The sequence below is a fragment of the Micropterus dolomieu genome, linkage group LG22, assembly GCF_021292245.1.
Source record: "Micropterus dolomieu isolate WLL.071019.BEF.003 ecotype Adirondacks linkage group LG22, ASM2129224v1, whole genome shotgun sequence".
NCBI classification, from domain to species: Eukaryota; Metazoa; Chordata; class Actinopteri; order Centrarchiformes; family Centrarchidae; genus Micropterus; species Micropterus dolomieu.
The window spans coordinates 12,361,096-12,370,981 of NC_060171.1; the positions used below are offsets into that span (position 1 = coordinate 12,361,096).

The 9,886-nt window shown below is 41.2% G+C and overlaps 1 protein-coding gene across 4 annotated transcripts in view; it reads right to left on the bottom strand.

Moving 5' to 3' along the window:
• The window catches only part of LOC123962035 (contactin-1a-like), a 69,970-nt gene extending 60,300 nt beyond the window's left edge, over positions 1-9,670 (bottom strand). Inside the window, exons 1-3 of one of the 4 annotated variants that reach the window (XM_046037914.1) lie at positions 9,493-9,670; positions 8,518-8,786; positions 7,751-7,896 (exon numbers count right to left, since the gene is read on the bottom strand). The gene's annotated coding sequence lies outside the window, so the exon portion shown is untranslated. Of the gene's footprint in view, positions 1-7,750; positions 7,897-8,517 lie in introns of all 4 variants that reach the window. The other 3 variants (XM_046037912.1, XM_046037911.1, XM_046037913.1) reach the window with 3 other exon arrangements.
• Positions 9,671-9,886: the final 216 nt, after the last annotated feature.

Sequence of the window (9,886 nt, forward strand, 5' to 3'; positions counted from 1 at the left end):
GAGGATCCAGAGAGAACAGGTTTGCTAGTGTGAAACGCAAAACGTGCTTGCCTCCACCGAATGCTAATGATGCCCACATCAATGGGCTCTTCATGTGGAGATGCAGCCTTGGGCCCAGGAGCTCGAAGGCTGACCAGTGAATCACAAATACACCGGCAGCACAGCGAGAGAGCCAGGAGAGGACAGCGGCGGCCCACAGCCCAGAGTGCACTAGCCACAGCTTTTATTTCTGGTTACACTGATCTGAGGAATGAAGGGAGGGCTCCAAAGGTTTTGTTCTTCTGATTCTCATTATACCCTTAAACCCTCCCCCCCTTCCTTCTCTCTCTTTTCTCTCTCCGGCTTTTTACAAAGAACTGAACTAAAAAACAACAGGCATTCTAAATAAGTGTTGAATCAATACAGACAGGCAGCAACCAGGCTCCGGTCATAACAAGCAATCATATACAATCAGCAGGTCTGTAGGACAGCACAACACAACCATATGACTTTCAATTGATCCTGTTAGTGAAGATCTTTCAGCAATAGACAACATCCACTGAATTATTTAAACATGCAGTGCATACAGCATTATTTTTTTAAAATATTACCAAATGGGAATATCATGGGATATTTATGGATGAAACTGTGTAGCAAAGAAAACAGCGATCGAAAGTAGTATAACATGAGCACAAAATCACTATAGGTGGTCTCAGCAGAAGCACTGCAGGTAAACAAACAGGGAGATTGAATAATGGACATAGCAGTAGCACTTGCTGAGGCCCCTAGTGCTATGCTTCCCATCTCTGCCAAGTGTAATGGGATTTCTTAGGTTTAAACGCATTTCACTCACTCTGTGGAGCCAGTAGGAAGCTAAACTATTGATCCACAAACAATTTAGCTGTCCAGCTGTCCAGAGAGAGTGAAAGCAGGACACCCCTAAATGTATAATGAGGCTTCCCAAGAGCCTGGCTTTCTTCAGTATTCGCTCCACGTGCCAGGAGACCTTCGCCTTTGGGCTCTCTCCGCGATTAGCCTTCTATCCATAGACTTCTCATACATACAGTCCCTGTCACAGAATATTAACGGTCAGCCAGCTGGAGAAGTAGTGCGCTTCTCACCAAGGACGTTTTTGATTAGTGTAAGAATCCCCTTGTGAGTCTTTCATTATTTTCAACACACAACTGGTGGGGAGTTCATGACTCCAGTTTAGTATGCTATCACAGTAACAGGGCTGAGCTGTCAACCATATACAGCACGTATCATCACCGCAAGGCAACAAACGCTGGGTTAGGAGGAAAAATAACATACAGCATATGTGAAAGGTGACTGTATAAGCAGAGGAGTGTGGTCATGCTTGGGAGCCTTGAACTACATGAAGTTGTGTCTTCCACACGTGCTCCCACCGCCATAGCAACAGGCCTGGCTCAAAGGCCCCAAGAGGGGCTTGGCCCCAAGGAGGAAGACGCTTTCATACGTAACTGGACAGTTTCTTGCACCATCGGGGCTTGTTCTGTATCTTTTATAGATACAGAAAAAACTGAAACTACAGTTCTCTTTCACAATCCCATGATAAACACAGATTAAATTCAATTGAATCCAAAACAGTGCACTGCATAACTGAGAATATCAATGATGAAGGATACAAAGTTAATGTAATTATTAAAATGATCACTGGAATGGAACAAATTACTATGTCTTGGGGATGTAGTTGTATAGGTAAGGTTTTTCCTTTCAACAAAGTTGATTATTTCTGTTCCAACCTTTCATCGTCTAAAAAGTCTCCTCTACTTCATACAAAAGCTAGCCATTGATTGTAGAGCTTGCTCAAAGGGCTTCACAAACAATCTCTGTCATCCATTAAGATCTGGACTTCATAAAGTGTTTTGTAAAGCCATGAAAGAAACCTCTTAACAGATGAGGAATGTACTTGTTGACAAGTGTGAAAATTTTCCACATTGCAACACTGGCTGAAATCCCAGGGAATAAATCAGACACACTCCGCTGATTTTCAAATTGCATGAAAGTGAAAGTCATCTCTTACAGGACCAAAATATCATAGTGTTGTCTGATTGCACAGCTTCTGCACAGCCCTGTAAACAATGTATCTGCCTGCATCTACGGAGGCGCAAAAACAGATGGCTCAAGACTCCCATGTGAGAAGTCAGTCCACTGTGTGCGCCACAATATTTCTACCCAGTGAAATGTTAAACTAATTCACAGTAATCTGCCACGTTTAAGAGTAAATTCATTAAGACCAATTCACATTAAAATGCTTAAAATTGAATACTTAATTAGGGACAGCTGTCCTTTGAACTTGTTCACCTTGTAGTACTGTCACTTTTACTTGGTGTCATCATTGAATACAAATCTCTTAACTGGTTAACAACAACCAAAACGCAATTACCTATTTGATGAGTAAATAACTCTTGATATGACTACGGAAATTGAATGCATCCCAGAGAAACCAGATAAGGTGTGCCTTGCTAATAAGCAAGCATACAATTTTCTGTGCTGACACTGTAATGAAGGATGGCAAATATTATCTGGAAAAATGGCTGATCGTGCTGTCAACAGAAATTAGCAGAGCGAAGGGCACACATTTGTAATCTCCTTCTAATTGAGTGCATAAATCCCAAAAGATTTACTGTGATTGTAAAGTCTAAAATTATCTCATAGAAACCCGAGCGACGAATCAGAGAGAAGTGAAATCTTGTCAAATGTAACCTAGTTACAGATTTTAATTGTTCTTAAATGTTGCCAAAATAATGTCACCAACTTAAACTCAACATTTAAAATCATCAGACACACAGATGGCCAGTTAACCAACACCGTCATCATTCAGTGAATCAATCGTTTACCCAGTTCATCACTGACCTCTTTAGTAAATCAATCTTGATGATTTTTTCCCAATAATATTTCAATTTGAACTTTGAAGTTGAAGATGCACCCAGAGACCTCAGACAAATCCTTTCATGTTCAGTCTCTGAACAAGCAAACAGCTTCATGATAACACTTTGATGACACTGATCAATGACATTGATCAATGTCATCCTATTTCCCCTGTGATTGGCGGAAGAGATACCAGGCAATTTCCAAACACTACCTGCTGGTCCGGTCCACAGTATCTTAATGGAAATGGAGTAATTTGATTTTGAATGAGACATCACTTTGGCAGATGGATAAACCAGAGGAGCCACGCGCATCGCTGAGGAAGCTCAGCACTTTATCAACAAACAAAATCACACTGATATGGAGAGGGGGAACAGATTAAATGGTCTAAGATATAAGACACTTCGAGTTATATCTTGAGGGACTTTTTATGTTTTTACAACTAAGCCACTTCTTCAAAAACATCCTTCTCCAGGGGCTTTAATGCTATAAATACACAATAATCCTGCAACTGATATCAAACAAATCTAGTTTTATCTTCAGCATTGTGCTGCATTTGTGTAAATAAAAAAAAAGAGCATTTATGCAGGTTGTATTTCATCCTGATCATAGACATGGCAGATAGAAATCATGGACTGCAGAAAAGCTAGATGAGTCACATACGAGCATTTGTGTGCCCACACGCGTTAAAACAACTTTAATCCAGTGTGGCTGAATAATTGTTCATTTGGGGTCTACTGCCTACTGAAGTGCTGGGAGCAACTATCAGAGATCAACAGTCCCCCCAGAAATAGAACATAAGCTCAGGCAACAAAACCTTATTCAAGTAAATAAAGTGAATGATTTGAGAGGAAAGTCACATATAAAATAATGCAAGGTGCTTAGAAGATACAGCTAGCTACTAATGTTGGCAACTGCATTAGAGCTGCCACAAAGGATTATTTTCATTACCAATTGCCCATTGTTTTCTGGATTCGTTTGGTCAATAAGAATTTCCAAAAAACATGCTAAAAGTTTGACATCACAGTTCAGTTTACTATCTCATCAAACAGACAAGAAAAGCACCAGTTACTTTTACTTTTCTGTCATTCGACTCAATAAATTCATCCATCCGTCGTCAACCGCTTATCCTGTGTACAGGGTCGCGGTGGGGCTGGAGCCAATCCCAGCTTACATCGGGCGAAAGGCGGGGTACACCCTGGACAGGTACTCATCAATAAATTGACTAATCATTTTATCTCTAACCTGCATGGCTCTCTTTCCTACCTATGGTCTTAACAAAGCTAACAAGTAGTGTCACCATTTTACATGATGATAATAACAAACTGTTAAATGTCTTAAAGCCTAACAAAATAACTAACTAGATAAGTTAGACTAGACTAAGATTTGCATGGCTTGGGTATGTATGGAACATCTACTAGTATTTTATTAACAGTCTGGTATGTTCCTCTATAGTGCTGCCTTACAACTCTGTTGCATGGCTTATGTGTCAAGTGTATATTACCATTTTATCAACCCTTAACTGCAACTTTTAACATTTAATAAGATCAACATAATGATTGCCGTATTTTACTTATGTGTAGTGTGTATTGTTGTATCAAAAGTAGGTTGTGCATTGTTGCATCGTGTTGTTTGCATCTATCTTTGTCATTACGGGGTTTGTTGTTATTGTATTATTAGGGCCCGAGCACGAACCGTGCGAGGTCCCTATTGAAATTGTAAGGATTATTTTTTTTTATTTATTTATTTTTTATGCAAAGTAAGCTCAATTTTGGGGGCCTAAACATGCTCGAAAAGTCACCAAATGTTGCACACATGTCAGAAGTGGTGAAAAATTACGTATTTTATGAGTTTCGCGCATGGGCGTGGCAAAATGGCTCGCTAGCGCCACCTACAAAATTGGAAAATATTAGCCCCTCGTCCACGTTCAACCTACATGTATGAAATTTTCAGGGGACATGTATCATATCAAGACACACAAAAAAGCCTCAAGAACCCATACCCTATACTCAACAGGAAGTCAGCCATTTTGAATTTTATGGTCATTTTTGGATGATTTACACACTCCGTACTTTAACGAACTCCTCCTAGGGATTTGGTCGGATCGACTTCAAATTTCTGCGTGCCTTCTAAAGGCATTGACGATGAAAAGTTGTGCTATCTGTGAGTTTTCGTCAATGGGCGTGTCCATGGCGTGGCGTCAAAGATCAAGATCTCTTCGCCATGACACAGGAAGTGTATATACTCACATCTGCATCAAACTGTACATGTACGATGACGAGTCCCGCCCTGAACACATGTACATGCCGACATTCACCCATAGTCATAGCGCCACCTGCTGGCAACAGGAAGTGACCTTTAACAAAGCAGCCCCTGCCGCACTGCAGTTGAATATTAGCCAGCTGGCTAACACTGGCACATTTACAGTAATGTTGATTAATGTGTGTTGTCTTTATAAAAAAATGAAATGAAATTTTTAAAAAATTAAAACTCCTTTAGTCCAGCTTAGTCTAACATTGCACACATCAGATGGATAATCAACAAGTGGGATACAAATGTGCTCTGTGCCTATGAGTTTTTCCCACTTAGCCCGCTCTCTACACATAAGATCTATAGGGTCACGTGCATGCAGAGAGCAGGGAGCTGTCCACAGTGGGAGGAGAATCAATGGCAGGCCTAGTGCAAACTGTATTCAGACAGCCAAAGATGGCAGATGGGGACTGAGGCCCTTTCTCCTCCTCAGCCATGAACAGAGGAGAGGTCTGTCTCCAGGCAAACACAGAAGACGTCATGTCTCTGCCTCACTGCCGTACCATTAGTGGATCTCGCTATTGATCGCCAGTGAGTACATTTGCTGAGCAATCTAAAGGAAGCATCAAGACGAGAGCATCACATGTTTTGTCAGCAGGACAGAGAGAAGCACTTGTGCAGGCAGTGGAGACATTTGTGGCAATAAAGGCAGGCGGTTGTGAGTGAGTGTGTGTGTGTGTTTCTGCACACAAATGCTCAGTTGCGATAGGCTGCTTCGTCTTCCCATATCCTCTCCTTGTGCTTCGCTTTATAAATGAAACATATTTACAGGACATATTCCCTCCAGCGCGACTAACACTGCATTCAGTGTGACAGAACAAGCAGCGCTTAACAAACCAGCCCTGTTGCTGCCAAATGCCAACGCTGCCAATCAGTTTAGAGTCTTTTCAAAATCACACGCAAAATCTATCTTCTTCGCTTTAGCTAATGCTTTGAATCTTTGCCCAAGAATTTGTCGCCCAGTGCTCAGAAGGACATCTGGAAACAAATCTAATCTCCAAAAACTCTCTAAAATTACCTTAATCTTAGATGGCAAACATCCAAAGTCTGCTTTGAGCACCTAAACCATGCCGCTGAATAGAGACATTAATGTTTTAATGATATGGGAAATAGAAAAAATCACTGTCTTGCTGAATACAACAAAAACCTGTCATGCACTGGACAGATTTGCAGTAAAAAAAATCCCACACCAGATGAGTAAAAGCAATCTCTCTCACCCTCATACTCATGTTCGTAAGTCACATCCTGACTGAAGTGAAGTGGAGATGGAGAGGTGGAAGACAGCTCTATTTTCTGCCTCAGGTGAGGTTAGCCTGTCTACCTCAATACATGGCAGACGTGTGTGACTGCAGCTTCAAACCAAAGGAGAAGTAAGCTCACGTTTATGTCGAGTCACTTGACTGTGACACTAATGGCGGCTGTGGCTGTAGCCTTGAAATGCATGACAGAACAGCCATATCTTGCAGGGTACTGTGTTATGTAAAGTTCCTCGTCATGCAGCCTCTGCAGGCCACTACAGCCAATGTGAATTCAAAAATCTATATTGTGACATATTTCGGTGTCGAGCGAGGGGGGTAAAAATGTAAGACGATGCCTCGCACATAGTAGGTTAGCCTACTTCTGAGCAGAGTAAATTCATTAGCCTAGCATGAAGGAGAGGGTCTGTCCCCAGGGTGTACACAGGGCAACCCAGGATGCATTAGCAGCAGTCAAGCTTACAAGATTCATAAAGTGCTGCACCTGACAGACGGCCAAGGAATACCTCTGACATTTCAGGGCACATTTATGGCTCTGATTCAGTCAGGACAAAGACACAGTAAGGAATCTCACAAATGGCACTGAATGGCAAATAAAGCCGAAATGAAAATCTGGGTCAAAAACATTTAGGTGTACAGTGTCCAGGAGCTGAAACTGATCCGCCATTTATCAATTGATTTGCTGAAAATACACACATTTTTATAGTGGAGGAGCAAAAATCTCTAACAAGTAACAGGTGTGGAGACACGAGCCCCACAGTTAGATGTTAAAGGAAAGAACTACAGGTTATCCTGTTTATAAACCTATAAATAACTTAATCAGAGACCAATACTACATAAAATATAATATACGATATTACAATAATAAAAGAGGTCCATTAGATGTCACAATTGTGTTTATTTAGATGTCAACCCATTACGTGATGAAGGGGTCAGGTTAGCAACCATTAGACAGACCATGCAGCTTATTCACAGTAACCAGAGCCACAGCAACTATTAACCGAGATCAAGCGTTCTTAACTACCCCCCCCCCCTACACACACACACACACACACACACACACACACTCACAGATACAAAATAGCTATTATGTAATATTTTAAAACTCATCTGTGATTTTTGTAATTCCCTATGAATCAGTGCATAGCTGCATGATTTGTGTGAGATTCTAATCACAGTGACTGAAACCTCCATCATCCCTTTTCATGATGTCACAAATTAGTGATTTAAGATACAAATGTTCCTCTTCCATCACATAGCAAAATGATGAAGACCAACTCTGAAATTTCTCTTGGAAAGTCCCTATACCTTACTTTGGCAACATGTAGTAGCATAGACCGTTTCTCTCCACTGAAGTCTTGACTGGTGAGTCAGGACGCGCCCATGACTCCTTCTCCAGCACCTGACATCCTGGCAGAATAACCCTGCAATGGGCCATTACTAAGCAGTACGGCTCAATCTACCAGAAAAGATGACAGAGATGAACAATATGACTCAATCAATCGGCACATTCAGGGACATGCGTTTTAGTTCCACCCCAGATGAAAGTGTTTACAGTCGTCGGGTGCTTCCTAATCTCTTGGCTGTAAGGCAGGCGGCAGTTTGAATCATCCATATGTGCGGCGCTATTCGGCTATGGCCTCCGGCGTGGTCAAATTGATTCTGACTTCAATACTCGGACTTATTATTTTAAAGCAGATGTGCTATAAAGCGCTGAAATACATCACAACATCTGCTCTGTGCATCGACAGTTTTTGGGAGGGCATGTGCATGCCAGGATATGCTGCAGATCAGCATCATCCCCACCATGCCAAGATATGTCAGATATTGCACACACGGTATCCTTCTGCATCTGTCACTACGACACACAAATGCAAAATGCAGTTTATTCGTGTCCAATTCGTTAACAAGTCTGCAATGCGGAGGGCTGGATAAGCTCCATCCCGTTCGTGCATCCCACTCAGTCTGTTGTAAACAACACTGATTCCCCGGCTGTCAAAATGCAGCGCCCGGCTTCTCTTCAAATAATGTCAAACAATCTGTTTTCACTACATTTACCAAGTCGACCCCATGTCCTTACCTTCCGTAGAGGGCCAATGCTTCCGTCCCTGTGTCCTTCACGATGCTCACGCCTGCTCAGCACCGCATCGGCGGGCGCTCAAGAGCAGGGAAAGAAACTGACAGAGCAGCGGTCCTGTCCCCGTGGATTGGATGAAGGGTTATGACTGTCAACTTAGGGGGGCGCTAGACCTGCTTGTTCCACAGGAACGTGGAGCACTGTGGCTCCCACAGTGGGGTCCGGGTTCCTCCTGAGCTCCATGAAGGGTTCCCACAGCATAAGAGGATGATCTGATAAACATTTTTAAAAAGGTTATTCATATTAAAAACCTTTAACACATGTCAGTCTACACACTTACTATGAATTAATAAACATTAACGTTAACGTTACCTAACTTGCCCTTAGTATGTGAGCTTAACTGGCTCATACAGTAACTTCAGACTGTTAAAGATTAAATTTAATTCTTTTATACTAATTTGTTAAATAATATGAACATTTTGAGGCAGGTTTATGAAAAATAAGGCATTCACTTAGTGGAAAGTGGAAAGTCATCAGGCAATGTTATATTAAAGTCTGCATGCACTGACTCCTACTATAGCTACTCAATGACATCAAAATCAAATATCAGATTCAAATAATTAAATTATCATTAGCTTAACGTTGCTGAAAGTTGATAGCACTGTTAGCTAACTAGTTCAAATTATTTTTAGCTCAGGTAATGTTAGGCTATTGGCTATTGGTTAGTAAGGTGGCTAGCTAGCATTAACATTAACGTTAGCTATCAACATTATTCATTTATAGTAGTAGGCTAATTTTAGTAGAAATGACTAACTAAATTAAAATCTGAATCCATTTGTCTGCCCTAAAAAAGTATAAAACAAGCTACAAAGCCTCAACATATATTAACAAATAGTCGTTCTTTCCTAAGTTACTGTAAAATCCAGCAGACCAGTCATGTTAATGTTAGCGTTCATTTGAAGTCGTCCTTCTGGCCACCTGACAAAGTCCAATATTCACTCTCCTTTGAACTCTTCAGTGTAGTCTCCACCAACTTCTGAAATATATAGCCTCTGCATATTTTGATTAAGGCTCGAATTTGTTTACTATTCTTTTGCTAACTTTGTTGGCATTTGGTGCTGAGCAGGGAGTTACAGTGAGTTTATCACAGCTGTGTTGCTGTAAATGCCTGATAAGGAAGTTGATGAGTCAACCGCAAAGTAATGTACAGTCATAAAAGTAAATGCTAATTGGGGCCAAAAGATCTTACGTTACGTAAGTTCGGTTGTTATCAGAATTAATTAAACTGTATTTTTCAGTGCTTCGAGCACCACAAACTTAATTTCCTTCCATTGTTTGGGGCAGCAGCAAAAGTTTCAGAGCCAGAAATGTC